The following is an 18,301-nucleotide window of genomic DNA, read 5'->3' on the forward strand; positions in this document are numbered from 1 at the left end:
AGTGGAAAAAAAAAGTGAATAAATATCATTTAACTCCTCCCCTATTAAAAGTTTGAATCACCCCCCTTTTCCCATAAAAAAAAACACAGTGTAAATAAAAATAAACATATATGGTATCACCGCATGTGGAAATGTCCGAATTATAAAAATATATAATTAATTAAACCGCTCGGTCAATGGCGTGCGCGCAAAAAAATTCCAACGTCCAAAATAGTGCATTTTTGGTCACTTTTTATATCATTTAAAAATGAGTCCTATCAATGCAAAAATGGTACCGTTAAAAACTTCAGATTACGGCGCAAAAAATGAGCCCTCATACCGCCCCATACACGGAAAAATAAAAAAGTTATAGGGGTCAGAATATTACAATTTTAAACGTATAAATTTTCCTGCATGTAGTTATGATTTTTTCCAGAAGTCCGACAAAATCAGACCTATATAAGTAGGGTATCATTTTAATCGTATGGACCTACAGAATAAAGCTAAGGTGTCATTTTTACCTAAAAATGTACTACGTAGAAACGGAAGCCCCCAAAAGTTACAAAACAGTGTTTTTTTTTTTTTCAATTTTGTCGCGCAATGATTTTTTTTCCGCTTCACCGTAGATTTTTGGGCAAAATGACTGATGTCATTACAAAGTAGAATTGGTGGCGCAAAAAATAAGCCATCATATGGATTTTTAGGTGCAAAATTGAAAGAGTTATGATTTTTTGAAGGCAAGGAGCAAAAAACGAAAATGCAAAAAAGGAAAAAAAAACGGTCCTTAAGGGGTTAACAAGTTAAGAACAGACTATTAAAAAGAAAATAAAAAATTACATATATGTAAAACCTTTTCCTAAAGCCATAAACCAATTGTGGATATAAAATACAAAAAACATTAACTGTAGGCCATAGTGAACACAGATCTAAAATCTATTTTAGGATTACAGTGCTTACCAAAAAGGTAGGTATAATTATAAAATATATTTTCAAAAGCTATTTATAAAAATGGTCAATACAGTGCTCCACTATGTCTCTATAGCACATCCTTAAAAGTAGCAGCAGTGTGGAGTACATTATAGAGCACTACTAAGCAGTCTAATGTACTACAATATATCATTGGGTCTCCCTGTTTGCTTTTGTCTCTTTATAGCTACTCCTTCGTCTAGCCCTCTTCACTTCTCCCTTGAGCTAATTTAATTACATAAGTGAATGATGAGTTTAGAGGAGAGAAGAAGGAAAGGAACCTGAGAAAATTACAGTTATATTATATTAAACAAAATATACGTATTACATATTATTAAAAACCCAAAACATGTTGTTAGTTCAAGAATATAAAACTCAGAGTAAACTACCATCTGAAGGGGCTAAACAGTGTCTAAAAGCACAAAATACCCCGAACCATAACTAGTTAAAGCAGTAATTCGCCCCTAGACATCTTATCCGCTATCCAAAAGATAGGGGATAAAATGTCTGATCATGGGGATTCTGACCGCTGGGACCCTTGCAATCTCTGGCCCAGCACCTAGTAATCCATTTGAAAGATTATGAGCTACCCCAGCCATCTCGTCCCCTCTCCATAGATATACACGGCCACCCGCAGCCTAGCACAGCCGGCATTCTAAACATAAATGTTCAGTACGCCCAGGTGCCGGGCCACAGATCGTGAAGGGTCCTAGCAGCTGGTCCCCCAGTGATCAGATCAGATGTCTAGGGGCAGAGTATGCTTTTAAAGTGCACCATAGAATAATGTTTTTTAAACTCACAACAACATCTGGCAGAAATGTACAACACGGATGCCTGAGCCTTAACGCACCATGCCATACACAAATGCTCTGTTACTACTTATGTCAAGGCTGCTGATGTCAAGGCTGCTGCTTTCTCATGCCGCCGGTGTTCTGAAATTTCTTGCACTCCCTTCAGGGCTGAGAGCGGAGGAAGGTGTATGCGGCCTTAGTCAATCAGGGAGGAGCTGCAAGCTGCAGGGCTGAGTGGATGCAGAATTCTTCAGGGCGCAAGAATCTTCAAAACACCAATGGAGGGAAAAAGCAGCAGCCATGGCACCAGTGCGCTCCTGGAGCTCTGCCCGTGCCCCACGTCTGCAACCGAATAAGATGCATAACAGCCGATTGGAGTGGCCAATCTGGCGGGGATGAGTATCATTTTAATCAGTGTCACCTGCACTACAAGCCTGTACTGACAGGTTGCGTAGGTGACACTGATGACTGTTTTACTTTAAAGGGGTATTCTAGGCAAAAATATTTTATAAGATGTCTGATTGCAGGGGGCCCGACACCTCCAGGTTTCCGGGACTGGGGATGTGGTGTCACGCCACGCCCCTTCCATTCATGTCTATTGGAGGGGGCGTGGCAGCTGTCATGCCCCCTCCCATAGACATGAATGGAGGGGGAGTGGCATGACGTCATGTCCCCAGTCCTGGAAACCCGGTTCCGAAACTAGAGACGCAGTCCCCGCATAGAATGTGGGTGCTGCAGGGAGATGGCGGGGGGGGGGGGGGAGGGATGGGGGGGGTCTCAGCAGCCGGCCCCCTGCAATCAGACATCTTATCCCCTATCCTTTGGATAGGGGATAAAATGTTTATGCCCGGTATACCCCTTTAAGAACATTTCATGAAGTTCTTTAAGTTCCTCCTTTACATCAACATTCCAAACTATTTTAGATGTTTGTGTAGTACCTACTATAATTTTAACTATGATTACTTACTATGCTCACCTGCAACGTTTTATGATGCAAATTGAATTCAAACATTATCCACAATTGACCAGATCGTCTATCTGTTTTTCTTGTCTTTTCGAGCTGACAGTTTTAGTTGCTTTCTTGCTTCTGTTTGAACAGCTATGTTTGCACCTATAAATTCTTATCCTATTGAAAACGCTTATTGCCATATATGGTTATTGTCTGCTAACAAGGTAAATCCTGACTAAATCTGCTTCCTGTAAATGTGTATCTTTGCATGAGTGCTTTACCTTGCACTAATCCAGGTAATGGAATGCAGAAGGAGAAGTTATAATATCATCAAAACACCTTGTGATCGGAAGTCACCCACGACAAAGATGATGTAAGCTCACAATTATGTGTGTAATAGTAAACTCATACTTTCAAACATTCAGTAATGTCATATCCACACCCAAGCATTAATTACATTGGTTTCAGTATAGACTATGAACACCCACTCATTAGACTTACTGTAGACTATTTATTTTAAGGCTTTCTTACAACATACTGCAATTATCATTAATGGAAGTTACCAAAACACCACCACAAGCCAAAAAATCTGTCATATTTTGTCATATCTTGTGCTTGATGATTAATGTATCCAGTACAAGATTTTATTGAGATATCTGATTATTGAGATATGTCTAAACACAATTCCAAATTAAAGAGACTGTGACACCCTGTTCACCCACACCTGATATAATGGGTTATAGTGCGGGTGAACAGCTTTACAACGAGCGGTTACCTACTTAAATCTGTTAAGTATTTTCTGACTTATGGCACTGTAATCTTCCTGCTGCATTGCGCTCTAGTGTGCAATGGAGGCAGGGAGCCGCCTCACCCAGCTCCCCTGCCTCCTCTATATTCTCCGCCTCACTCCAATTATTAATATGCTAATGAATGCCAGGGGTGAACACTCAGCTCTCTGTGTACTTACCTGCGGCATTCATTAGCATATTAATGGCAGGGGCAGATGTAGAATATGGAGGAGGCAGGGGAGCTGGGTGAACTGGCTCCCAGCCCCCATTGAGCTCCAGTGATTTTATCCTGATTTAACCTTTGCCAGTCCACCATATTGAGGGAATTTTCTAGCGCAATGGATGCAGGGAGTCAGCACTCAGCCTCCATTGCACTCCAGTGACTTCAGCCTGATCTTACCTCTGCCAGTCCCCCATATTGAGGGAATTTTGCAAGTCCTGTCTTCTGCCTTTCTGATTATTCTTTTTGTCTAATCCTTTAGTATCATGCTTGGATTTACTGTTGATAATGGAGACTTCTCTAAAGGTAGCAACCTGGGTTACTACAGAAAAGTCCAGATCCTTGTATGGGATTTAATGGTGAACAATACATTTATTTATTGCCCAACAATAAATTGCATGTTTTTCAAAAGGGCTATTGTATGCAATGGTATGGAAAAAGACTATCCATTACATTGTGCCCTATAGATATCTGTTGGGAGCCAGAAAGGAAAGCCAGGAAAGTATCAAAGATTGGCTCTGACAGACTTGGCTAATTTATCAGCAGGCCATATATGAAGGCAAAAAAAGTGGGCAAGTTACTGAGTGAAATCATAAATGGGGCATTATTACTGAGTGGGGGAACAAAGGGGACCAGAATGCTTGGTGGGGCTAAAATACTGTATGGGGCACAAATGAAACCATAATAAAGTGTGGGGAACAAAGGGGGCTATATTACTGTGTGCAGGTCTAAAGGGGTATGATTGAGTGGGACATTAGGGGGGGTAAATATTACTATTTTGGGCACTATAGATTTAAAAAAAAATGTCAGGACAAGAAAGATGAGGAACCAAATATGTTTGTGTAGTAATTTCTGCAGAGACAAGATATGGCTAGAAGATGTTGTCATGACAGAATAGGCTGGATGGGAAAGGGAATGACTAATGAGTTACACCTTCAATCTGTGAGTCACCGGATGCAACTGCACTGTAATAAGTAACGTATATAAATATAGAAATTTTAGATATCGATATTGGTGTCTACAATTTTTCCTGGGCATGTGTGACTTTATATATGGCCCTACCACTTATATATTACAAGGACTTACATTTGATAGGTCGGCATTTGTTGCTGTCACAAGGATCTTAATATATTGTAATGAAGTCCACACTACAGTTTGGCTGCAGCTCTCCTGTGAGGCAACAACTAAGCAGTAGGGGCTTCTGAAGTCAGTTCCACATGAATTCATAAATTGATCAGCTAAAATCTGAGAAAAGTTGTCTAAAAAATGTTAAGGAAATCTAATGCATCCCCAGCTGAAATAATACCCTAAATGGATACAGTTTTGTACATGTCTTTGATCAGTTGAAGCAAATATATATATATATATATATATATATATATACGGTATATATATATATATATACGGTATATATATATATATATATATATATATATATATATATATACGGTATATATATACGGTATATATAATTTCAGTTGTGTGTAATTGGACAGATGCCATATGTGAAAACAAATTCATTAAGTCTAAACCGCACAGTTTATGGGGAATGGTTAGGCCAGCTGTGAATTTCTTGGCTGCATTTAGTTTCAGTTCTAGTCATTTAGCTCAGTAGAAGAATAAGATACATATGAAAAACAAAAAAGCCATTTATGAGCAGCCAAAGCACATCTGTGGAGAGCCAATAGAGTCATGTACTACTCTTTGGAAAGTTAAGCAAGTTGTCTGTTGTAATACTGTGTTAGCAGTCAAAAACCCCACACTAGAGTATAACACTGGTGGCCCACCTCTGCTGCTCCCAATCTACACAGCCGCCGGAGCACCTTTAACCCATGCTTCCTGGTCCATGTTCCTCTCTGTTACTGATCCTGTCACTGCCAACCATGGCTCTGCTCTGCCTGTAGGGTATGTGTATGTTTTGATTCTTATAGGGCCAGTACTCACATCCAAAGTCTTTCCCTTTAAATTACCTGTCATCATCTACTATATCCAGGAGCCATATCCACTCCATCATGCCTGATTAAAGGTTCTATTGTGTTCCAGTGAAGGTGAATCTCTGCATGGGGATTGTTTCAGCCACTATCCTGACTATGGTTTTGCCTCATCCTCTGTACCATATATTTTCTTCTGTGTATGACCCAGATTGTTTACCACAAACCTGTGCTTCTGACCTCTTTGTCTGTCCCTAAAAGCAACGACCATATCCTCATAGGAGAGTGATAAAGGGTGAAAACCAGGGCTCAAATTCTGAAGGAATACATGGATATGGAGTTCCTGCACTTTTTCCACAGCAGGACACTGTTTTCATTAGCAGGAGTCTTGCAGGACGAGTCCTTGAGGGGAAATCTTGGGTGAGTTCCCACACTTTTTTCCCCAGGACTTGATCCCTGCTGAAAGGGTAACCTAGACAACGCAGCCAAACTGGGTGGGTGGAACAGTTTGCATGAAAAGTCCAATAAAGCAGAAATATCTTCAAAAGTGAGATATTTTAGTTGCCCATTGCAAACCCCCATAGCAAACCTCTCCTGCTTTGGACAGCTCCTGACACTGACAGATTTGTCAGCAGAGAGCACTGTGGTCTGACTGAAAAGAACTACACAATTTCCTCTTGAACATTCAGCAGCTGATAAGTACTGGAAGGATTAAGATTTTTACATATTAGTAATTTAGAAATCTGTTTAACTTTTTGGCACCAATTGATTTGAAAATATGTTTTGTTTTCCTTCAGAGTACCCTTTTAAGGCAGTTAAAGAGTTAACCTGTGTTTCAGAGTTGTATTGAGTCTAGCCTTGGCTCTATGCTGCGCTGAAGGATGATTACACCAAAAGTAATGAGGCACTGCATTTGATGGTAAAATATAAGTGTATTGACAACAAAGATGCTCTTGTATGTAACTATAACTCCCATTAAGTAAATCTTATGTGTGTCCCATAATATATACAAGCATTGGCAAGCATAAGCATTGGCAACACATCATGGATTTCTGTGACTCTGTACTTTCCTGAAATGCCCCTTAGTGTGATTCATTGAAATGCCTAATATAAATGCATTAGCATCTTATACATGAGACTTAAATTATTTTCCTACAACAGAAACTCAAGAAAAAAGTAACTCTGTGAAACATAATTACATAAAGACATATTCTGAAGCATTGCTATTCTGAGATAAAAGGATTAGTTGGAAAGTAATATACCAATTATTTCTGATCGAGACACGTGGGTGCTGCTTATTCAGCTCATTTTATTAAGTACAATTGCCGCAACCATCTTAGTTTCAAGGTGACAGGATCATGTATAAAATCTAATACAAGGTTAAACTATAGCCGCATACCGATTTGCATAATAATAACTAGAATCTAAGTTGATGCATTGGTAAAATCAAGGTTGTCACCATTAACACCCCTAAATACCAGCCAGATGGTGCATAATATGGGGTTTGGGGGCATGGTGTAACACCTAATATAATATACAACGGTCTGGGAATTATTAGATTAGCGTGTGTGAGCCATGTAATGCATGATACAAGTAGTATTTTTACATAGTAGTATGATACTAGTAGTATTTTTAAACAATTTCTATCAATCTACCTAATATCAATATCCTTTATATTTCCTAGGGATGAGAGCCAGTGGAGAAGATAAATAAAAAGCTTTCTAATACTGAGACAGTGTAAACTTAGTCTCAAAATGTGTCAACTTTATAACAGTGGCTCAGGCTGTCTAGTCTAAGCTTATACCATCTATTTATTGGCTTACTTTCCCCCGAAATTGCCCAGTGTCACAAGTAAGTCACACCCCTTTTCAACTAAGCCCATACTCTTACCAATTAGTTACAGTATGCCCTTTTGGTGAGTAAGGCAAAAGGTGTTTAAAACAGATCATACGTGTCGTGCAAGTCATGTATGCCAGTTTTTTTGGCCAAATTGTGCCTCTTATGTCTCCATATAACTCATGACTGTTTTCTTGACCTAAAAGACTATGCAAAAACAGTGTGGATCTCTGTGCCAATTCCATACTAGGCCAGAAAAATGTTGTGAGTCCTGCTTTTCCCCCTACACACAGTGATACACATGTTGCTTCTGCCTGCTGGGTGTGCCTTATCAAGCCCAGGGGGGGGATCCGCAGCAGCCACTGAGCAGTCCGCAAGGGGCCCCGTCACATTGTGGACATCCCTGTGTCCCGAAAGATCTTTTCGGGACACAAGGATGTCTTGGTTACCTTTCTGCGGCGGCCCCCGCATTAACTTTAAAAATGCAGGGGCCGCCTGGAGGTAGCGCACACAGGGACGTCACGTTGCGCATCGCAACGGAGGAGCGGCGCATTGTGGAGGAGGACGCGCGCCGGACAGAATGGTTAGTCACCACCACCAGCTGGCAGCACTTCATCTTCGGTGCTCCTACCACTGCTCCTCCGGTCCCGGGACCTACTGCTATGGTCTATAGGCCATAGCAGTAGATCGTGACCCCGGACCGTAGGACTGGTGATCGGAACACTGAAGTGGGGCAGTACACAGACATACAGCCTCCAGCCATACACTGTATATGGCTGAAGGCTGTATGTCTGTGGTTGAACTATATTGCACCTAATGTGGGGAGCTATACTGCACCTAATGTGGGGGAACTGTACTGCACCTAATTTGGGGGAACTATACTGCACCTAATGTGGGGGAACTGTACTGCACCTAATGTGGGTGAACTGTACTGCACCTAATGTGGGGGAACTGTACTGCACCTAATGTGGGGGAACTGTTCTGTACCTAATGTGGGGGAACTGTACTGCACCTAATGTGGGGGAACTGTACTGCACCTAATATGGGGGAACTGTACTGCCAACCTAATGTGGGGGAACTATACTGCCAACCTAATGTGGGGGAACTACAACCTAATGTGGGGGGAACTATACTTTCAACCTAATGTGGGGGAACTACAACCTAATGTGGGGGAACTATACTTTCAACCTAATGTGGGGGAACTATACTGCACCTAATGTAGGGGAACTACAACCTAATGTGGGGGAACTATACTGCCTACCTAATGTGGGAGAACTACAACCTAATGTGGGGTAACTATATTTAATTTATTACAATATACCGTATTTATCGGCGTATAACACGCACTTTTTAGGCTAAAATTTTTAGCCTAAAGTCTGTGTGCGTGTTATACGCCGATACACCCCCAGGAAAGGCAGGGGGAGAGAGGCCGTCGCTGCCCGCTTCTTTCCCCCTGCCTTTCCTGGGGTCTAGAGCGCTGCTGTCGGCCCTTTTCACCCCCTGGTTATCGGCGCCGCTGCCCGTTCTGTCCCCCTGACTATCGGTGCCGGCGCCGATAGCCAGGGGGAGAGAAGCGGCGCCGACAGCCAGGGGGAGAGAAGGGGCAGCGGCACCCATTGCCGGCGCCGCTGCCCCGTTGCCTCCCCCCATCCCCGGTGGCATAATTACCTGAGTCCGGTCTGCGCTGCTCCAGGCCTCCGTCGTGCGTCCCTGGCGTCATTGCTATGCGCTGAACGGCGCGGCGCATGACGTCAGAGCGCCGCGCCGTGCATAGCAACGACGCTGGGGACGCACGACGGAGGCCTGGAGCAGCGCGGACCCGACTCAGGTAATTATACCACCGGGGATGGGGGGAGGCAATGGGGCAGCGGCGCCGGCAATGGGTGCCGCTGCCCCTTCTCTCCCCCTGGCTGTCGGCGCCGCTTCTCTCTCCGGCACCGATAGTTAGGGGGACAGAACGGGCAGCGGCGCCGATAACCAGGGGGTGAAAAGGGCCGACAGCAGCGCTCTAGACCCCAGGAAAGGCAGGGGGAGAGAAGCGGGCAGCAACGGCCTCTCTCCCCCTGCCTTTCCTGGGGGTATATCGGGCTATACACGCGCACACACGCACCCTCATTTTATCATGGATATTTGGGTAAAAAACTTTTTTTACCCAAATATCCTTGGTAAAATGAGGGTGCGTGTTATAGGCCGGTGCGTGGTATACCCCGATAAATACGGTAGCTTAAAGCCTGAAGAAACTTAAAGAAATCTGTAAACATTCTTTAGAAAATTTGTCTTATCCAATGGTACAGTATAAAGTGTGAAGGTCTTGTACATAGTACCAGTCATTTACTGCATCTCGATTCTGTAATAAAACTACTGGTTGCCAATGGCTCAATGAACCAGCAACCTTTAATTAACAAACAATTTCACTGTTCAGAGGATATAATGAATTTGGCCTCAGATTATAAATACATTTTCAATGATTCATTGACTTGATACCCATTTATAATCAATTTCAAAATGTGTTACTCCAACATATAACATATCAAATCAGCTGCTGGGGTAAAGGGCCATTAAATAATGCATTAAATACATGACAAATGTACTGCCAGCTGCTTTGGGGGTACAAACTGGCACATGCTAATTAGTGTTGCTCGCGAATATTCACAATGCAAATTTTATTCGCGAATATCGCATATTCGCGAATTCGCGAATATAGCGCTATATATTCGTAATTACGAATATTCGTTTTTTTGTTTTTTTTTCCACAGTAAAAATCACAGTGATAACCCCTCTCTGCTTCCAGCTTGTGTGGTGTAAAGAAGGCTCTAATACTACTGTGTGAGACTGGTGTGCGAATTTTCGCATATACGGAAATTTGCATATGCTAATTTTCGCATGTGCGAATTTTCACATATGCAAATTTTGTATATGCTAATTTTTGCATGTGGTAATTTTCGCGTATGCGAAAATAAAACAGGAATATTACGAATATGCGAATATTCGCGAATATATGACGAATATTCATCCATATATTCGCGAATATTTGCGAATTCGAATATGGCCTATGCCGCTCAACACTAATGCTAATGCCTCTTATGTTACATATTAAATAACATACATAATGAAAGGTACAAGAACTATGGTATGTCATGTTTTAGAAATACCTTTACTGAAAGGAAGGACATCAAGACAGACTCCTGGGTCCAAGACAAACTATATAAGAGAGAATCCAACTATCACACTTGGGGCACAGGTCTATCTATCTAGGCATATAAAACTTTTGAGTCCAATAAGGTTTCTGGAGCAACGTTTCCTGGTGCAAACTATGTGGGGAAAAAACCTTTTGGGGGTAGCAAAGCTTTGTATGTTGTATGTTGCTGTTGTATATTAAATGTAAAATACAATATGCATTAATTTGAAAAACAACCTTCATTATTTCCATGGATTTGTTTTTTAACTCTATTGAATAATGTTTTGAAAACAGTAGTTTGTGACATATCGTAATGATTTAGGGGTCGGAGGGCAAGGTTTGGAAGGGAACCAAAAGAGAAGAGAGCAATTTAAAATGCAGAGACAGTATGCATGCATGACTGAGAAAAATGAGATCTTAACTGCTTCCATGTCTAGCGAAAGTTAAGGAGGTCACCTTGTTACAAGGAGAGTAGACAGACTAACACCATGTGAGATATTTAAATAGCCATACTTTAATTATGAGACTATGATCACCGATTATGTAATGTAAAATACTACAAAATACAACCAACTATCTCAATGATTATGTTGTTTACATCTTGCAGGCATTAGATATCTAAAGGTTAGTAGGACCTTTCATAAAAGGACCCCCCCCCCCCCGCCCTAAGACCCCCAAGAGAGTAAGCTATTCTCCAACACAGATGTCCAGCAAGTGAGAGATGACAACTCATTCTGTGCAAGCAACTCTTTCTAGCGCTGATCTCTGCTTACGGATATCAAGATTAAAGACATGAAATCATCTTATGGCTGCAGACATGTCCCATATTAGCAAGGAGCTGCAATGACACATCTTAAGGGTACGTTCCCACACGGCGTATTTGCTGCGTATTTGCTGCTGCGTATTTTATTTTCCCTGTTGAAGTCAATGGGTAGGAAAATACGCAGCACCAAATACGCAGCAAATACGCAGCAAAATACGCCACGTGGGAATGCACCCTAAAGGGGTTGTTGGTTTTTGTCAACAATAAAGGGAGGACTGGCCCAAGGGTGCAAAAAATACGGTAATATAGAGGAGGAAACTTCAGGCCCTTTTATCCTGAGTAGCAAACCCAACACCAAAATGAAGTGTAAAGTTTGATCTTTGCTCTAGTACTCCTAACCCTGCATTTGGAAATTAAATTGCCCATTCTTTTTGGGTAGGCTTAGGTATTAAAGCACTTTGCGTTTGATTATAGTATTTAATGATAAGGGTAAAAAAAGAAAGAATTTGGGCTTCTTTGCATCTTCTTTACCCTTGTCACTCAAGTAGACGGTTACCCTGGGACAGCAGCATCAAGCTACTGAGAAATGTAACATGTGCTAGAAATAAAATGGTTGTATATTTGGCTTGGTTGTATATTAGAACATTGATATCTGATACTGATCATATTAATGTTGTAATCTGGACAATACGGTGGCCAATTCCTGCCTGGATCGTCTGCAGCGCACAGATTTGCACTGTAGGCCATATGCACTTGTCGGGCATAGCTCTGTATACTTTTGAAGCATTTTTGTTGGAAAATCTAGCATAGTACATGTAGTGCACGAAATACCAGTGCCAGGACAGCATTTTAATCCAAAAGTGAGTTTATTGCATGACCCCTACGGAGTTTTGCAATCCCCTGTTGGTTATCTTGTAATCCTTACGTGTTGAGTGTAGTTCCGTCTGGTTTGTTCCATTGGCTTTGTTCACTTTATGGGCAACTGAGAGATTTCCCAATAATCTAGAATATTTAGGGTAAAATAAGACTAGATTCACAGTCGACTGCCCTTTCTGATGTAATTGAAGCTGAGGATCCCAATGTATCCTGGCCAAAACATTTCAAAAGCACACCCTCTTGGCAAATGCTTGTCTATTATAGTCTGGAATGTCTGGATATAGCTAATAGTATATCCCAGTTTTGGTAGTAATCCAGCCTCGGATTAAGTGATGTTGCCCACTCATATTAAAGGGGTACTCCGGTGGAAAAAAAATTGTTTTCAAATCCACTGGTGCCAGAGAGTTAAACAGATTTGTAAATTACTTCTATAAAAAAAATCTTTACCCTTCCAGTATTTATCAGCAGCTGTGCACAACAGAGGAAGTTGTATGGTTCTTTTCTGTCTGACCACAGTGCTCTCTACTGACACCTCTGTCCATGTCAGAAACTGTCCAGAATACAAGCTACTCCCCATAGCAAACCTATTCTGCTCTGGACAGTTGCACTGTGGTCAGACAGAAAAGGACCATACAACTTCCTGTGGAGCATACAGCAGCTGATAAGTACTGGAAGGATGAGGATTTTTAAATAGAAGTAATTTACAAATCTGTATAACTTTCTGGAACCAGTTCATTTGAAAAACAAAAATTGTTTTCCACCAGAGTACCCCTTTAATACCATTGGCTGCCAGAAAGGAATGATTATGCTGCAGTTGCAAAATCAGATACTTATACAGTATATAGAGTAAAATATCTATACCTAAAAACATTTATCACAGCTGCTATTTTCTGTTTCTAGATTTATTACTCTTTGTCTGACAACTCTGATTATAGTTATTGTATGTATCATTTATCTTAGCTCTATAAGTCTGAACATTTTCCCTGAAACATTGGCAACGGATACTAAAAGATATATATATATATTTGATAATTTTACAGTAAGAATTCATAGTAAATTATATGTTTTCTTGCTCTGAACCCTTTTCTACATACCGATTCTATACACTTTATATACACAGTATATTTTGCTTGAAGATTTCCCCATTACAAGTGTCATATAAAATGCACCATTTGCATCTAACCAGTGCACAGGACTGTAATGACCCATATCATGTGCTACCTAGTATTTTTCCAATCACTGGGATAAACCTGTATGTCTGGTTTGGCGAGACACCTGTATGAAAAACAAGTCTACTATGTTCTCAATCTTTAAAAAGGATCTCCTGCAGCACTTACTAAATGATCTGCCCTGTCATAAATGGACACTTTGGCAAGTGACAAACAATGAAGGCATCTCTGTAATGTGCTCGGTTTTTCTCCATAAACTTCGGTTCCGTCGTGCTTTTACATCTTATATAACATTTATCAAGCTTGGAAGCTCGTTCAGGTGCCCTGCTGAGCCTTCTCCTTGCAGTGACATTTGGTGTGTAGTTAATAATACCCGTGACCTATAGACAGCCATTTCGTGATTGTTAAATAGTCTGTGTTGAGTCTAATGTGTGAAGTTAAATGATGGCTTTAAAAAAAAAAATGACCACTGCTTCAATGAGTGTATAAAGCCATAGCATGACTCTGATATAAAGGCTATGTCTCCTGCTAACTATTTCACGAAATGTGAAATTGCTTCCTCGAGATGTCAACCGAAAGGTCTGGTATTTCACAATTCAATTATACAGTAACTATGTGACACTCAATGAGAAGATCTGCCGATCCTAATGACCCTTAATAGTTATAAAAGCTTATATGAAGCTGTACACATACAATAGCTTTACATTTTAGATATAATTTACCTTAGAGGTCCATTGCTCTTTCTTTGTACTTTTATTTCTATGACTTTTTCTGTTTGAATATACACCCTCATTGTAGCAACAAATCTAGCAAGATAGATACAGTTCAGGCACTCAGCCTCTGTGTAGTACAAAAACAGGATTCTCTATTCAAGTGCTTTAAAAATCCATCACAGTACAGAAACTTTCATGGACAAGCACAGACGCCCGTTAACGGGCGTCTGCGCTTGTCCATGAAAGTTTCTGTACTGTGATGGATTTTTAAAGCACTTGAATAGAGAATCCTGTTTTTGTACTACACAGAGGGTGAGTGCCTGAACTGTATCTATCTTGCTAGATTTATCGTGCACCTCTACTATTTAACTGTGCAACACCCATGCATTGAACTGTGTACGTGCATCCTGGTCATTCACCTATCGGGATTGCTTCCTGGATTATAACATAGTGCCAGCACTTTACTATTTCTTTACTGTATGATCATTGATACAACGACTGCCACTGAATATGGTAAATCATTCTGTAAGGTGATTAGATATGGATTGAAGGGGTACTCCGGTGGAAAACATATATATATATATATATATATATATATATATATATATTTATTTATTTTTTTTAAATCAACTGGTGCCAGAAAGTTAAACAGATTTATTAATGACTTCTGTTTAAAAATCTTAATCCTTCCAGTACTTATCAGCTGCTGTATACTACAAAGGAAGTTCTTTACTTTTTGAATTTTGTTTCTGTCTGACCACAGTGCTCTCTGCTGACACCTCTGTCCATGTCAGGAACTGTCCAGAGCAGGAGCAAATCCCCATAGCATACCTCTACAGCTCTGCACATAGCTGAGAAGGGGTGCAGCACTTTGTCTCAGTACTAATCAAAATGTATGCAAAAGTTTTTCGAAAATATAGATATTTTTAATAGTCAGAGTGAGGAACATTTAGCCCTTTCTCTTATATTTAAATGCTAGTGATGTGCATCAATAAAGCATCATCTTAGAGGGAAACTAACAGGCTACCACGTACTAAACCCAATATACCAGAATAACAATAAAAAAAAGTTTGCTTTCTTTAATAGGTCCAGAATTACCAGAGTTATCTAGGACGTCTCTAGGACATGAGATTCTGCCGACACCTGCGCTCTGCTCAGAGAGCAGAGCTCTCACTCCCCCTTGTCATGAATATGCTAATGCCACTGTCACTTGCTCTCTGAGCAGAGTAAGGGTATGTTCACACTACAGTGACACACTACTGATTTCAGCGAGCAGAAATTCAGCGTGGCAGGACCGCGCGGCACTGAGCCATCACCATTGACGGCTATGCAGTGCTCGCGGACTTCCGCGCAAAGAATGAACATGTTCATTCTCTGTGTGGAACAATTTCAGCAGCGGAATTGTCCGCCACTGAAATTCTGCAGTGTGAACGGGTCTCGCGGAAACCCATTCACACTAATGTTAAGTTCACTCCGCGGGGAATTCCGTAGTGTGAACATACCCTAAAGGTGCTGCTGTCTAACTTCACCGGCTCATGTACTGGCAGGCTCTCACTTCCTTGAGGTGTGAGAGTGAATACATTTGCATATTTATTACAGGGGCAGGCAGATATGAGAATATTGTGGAGGCAGGGGAGCTAGGTGAGCCGGCTTTCCGCCTCCATTGCACAAAGCAGCATAATAGCAATACAAGGGTTAACGGACATAACTCTGGCATACTAGACCAATTAAAGCAAGTAAACACACTTTTTAAAGCTGTTCACCTGCACTATAACCCTGTATATTGGGTTTAGTGCAGGTGAACAGCCTGTCAATATTCCTTTAAAGGAAGCTAGGTAGAACATCCACATCCTCTCTGCAAACAACAAAAATGTTCAGACTGCCACACCGGGGCAAAATACTTTTTTTTACAGGAAGTGTGAAGGACTCCATAATCAATCCTTACATACTAAAACTCCAGTGTCCTGCAGTTTCCCTAAATTTTTTTCCTTTTTCTGTCTTTATAGGCCATTTGATGCTTCAGACTGTCATTCCTTGTCCATCTAAAAGTAAAGAATAATCACATTTAAAGCTACTCCGAAAGCATTTTCTACCAAGAGATGAGGGTAATGTTGTTTGGTGCAGCGGTAGTGATGCTGTTGATGAGCGATACTACGTAAATAAACAGACGATTTTGCCGGTCTGTTAAGCAGCTTAGAAAGCACCTGAAAAAACATGGTGATATTTCTTCCTCCTGGGGATCGCAGCAGGATAATATGAATATGGAAATTTATTGTAATAAGCCGGCATCTCAGAAATGTGTCATTCTGCCCCAACTGACTGGTAAAGAATGGTCTAATTTAAAGTCTTTCTCCTAACTTGGTATCTCCTTCCTGTGCCCAGGGGATGGTTACACAAAATGTGTGACCCCAGAAAAAAAATGCTTATTATTCTTTTCTCTTCTTTTTTTTTTTTACAAGTTGCTGATAAAAAAAATTATAACAAAAACCAGTATAATTTGTTTAGCATCTGCATTGTTATGAAATAGATGACTTCTCTCTCTGAGATAAACATTAAAGGGGCACCCTTAGGGTCCTATTACATGGGGCAATTATCAGCTAGACAGGATGAAATCGCCCTGTGTAGGGTAATAGGCTAGGCCATCAGCTAATGAATGAGCAAAGTTGTTTTCCCTTTTCAAAATCGCTTAGTTTTGACAAGGTAAAAAAAAAATCGTCAGGCTCTCATCACCTTGTGTAATAGTGTATGTGCAGCCAACAAGTGATGGAAATAAAGTGCAGCGCCCTGCCCACATGATAACTGAGCCATATCAAGTGACTTGGTACTCGCATCAGGCAATCATCAGCCTAATACCACCCTAAGGCTAGGTTTCCACACAGTTTTCTTCTGGTGTTTTTTTGTTTTTTTTTGTTTTTTTTTATAGAAAACTGCCACTGCAGTTTTTAAGCCAAAGTCAAAGGTGAATCAAGTAGAAAGGAGAAGTATAAGTCCATCCTTTATACTTCCTACTCCTTTTAAATACACTTCTGGCTTTGGTTCAAAAACTACAGTGGCAGTTTTCCCAAAAATTTCAGAAAATAATCTATGTGGAAACTTAGCCTTAGCTTGATTGAAAAATATGATTAAAAATGTTACTTTTTTGGGAGTTGCAACAGGATTGGTGTCTCAAAATAGTGAAGAAGAAATAGCTTTCATATGAAAATCCAAAAACATATCCCTTTTTTGGGGGATCATGGATATACAGGTACAGCATTCCATCTGCACAGGCATCTGTGTTCAGTTCAACTACTCTGTCCCATTTAAGTTCACTACTAGGTAAAGCTGCCTGTACAAAGAAAGCAATGTGCCTGTATAAAGTGCCACAACACCAACACTTTCTCTCTGCTGATTGTCTGCCCTATTGGGGGGTCAGACCCCCTCTAGTCTTCCATTGGTTAAATATTGCATAGACTCCTGGAAACTAATAATTCACAAAGCAATTAGGTGGAAAACTGGTGACAACCTACTGGATACTTTTGAGGCTAAGTTTCTACTTGTTTTTTTTTTTGTTTTTTTGTTTTTTTTAAATGCCAATTCTGCCGCATGGCGTTTTTTTCGGTCAAAAAATGCTGCGGCCAGATGTTAACTGTAAATCAAATAGAAATCGCTAAATTCTTATTCCACTTGGCGTTTTTCACTTCGGCATTTTTTTAATCCTTTTGGCGTTTTTTCACTCTTTTTTTGGCGTTTTTCAGCTCCTTGGCAGTTTTCCAAAAATCGCAGCATGTTGAGCCAATGGCGATTTTTTAGTCAAAATCCGGGCTTTTTTCTCCCAAAGAAGTCTATGGGAGTGAAAAAAAGCCAAGAAAAACGATATGTGGGTTTTAACTTTGCCATTTTTGCAGGCGGTTTTTATTCTTTTTTGGACTTTAGCGATCCAATAAAGTGATGGAGATACCTTTTTAATAAAATTTCTTAGGGTACCATTAAAAAAAAAGAGATTCAGTAGTGAAGGAAAAAATTTGTATCTAGCGAAATTTTTCTTTTTTTATAACAACATTTTTATACATTTTTAAACAGGGATCAATTTATGTGGGTGGGCGGGGACCTAAAAATGTAGCCGGCAATAATAAAAATGTAGTGTGTGCATGTTTTTCACTTGG

At 40.6% G+C, this 18,301-nt stretch overlaps 1 long non-coding RNA gene across 1 annotated transcript in view; it reads left to right on the forward strand.

Moving 5' to 3' along the window:
• Positions 1 to 16,564, forward strand: part of LOC130282420 (uncharacterized) — a 93,490-nt gene extending 76,926 nt beyond the window's left edge. Inside the window, exon 4 of the long non-coding RNA XR_008846373.1 lies at positions 16,166 to 16,564. This is a non-coding gene — a long non-coding RNA (uncharacterized LOC130282420). The remainder of the gene's footprint in view (positions 1 to 16,165) is intronic.
• The last annotated feature ends 1,737 nt before the right edge of the window (positions 16,565 to 18,301 follow it).

Source organism: Hyla sarda, chromosome 7, assembly GCF_029499605.1.
Source record: "Hyla sarda isolate aHylSar1 chromosome 7, aHylSar1.hap1, whole genome shotgun sequence".
Lineage (NCBI taxonomy): Eukaryota > Metazoa > Chordata > Amphibia > Anura > Hylidae > Hyla > Hyla sarda.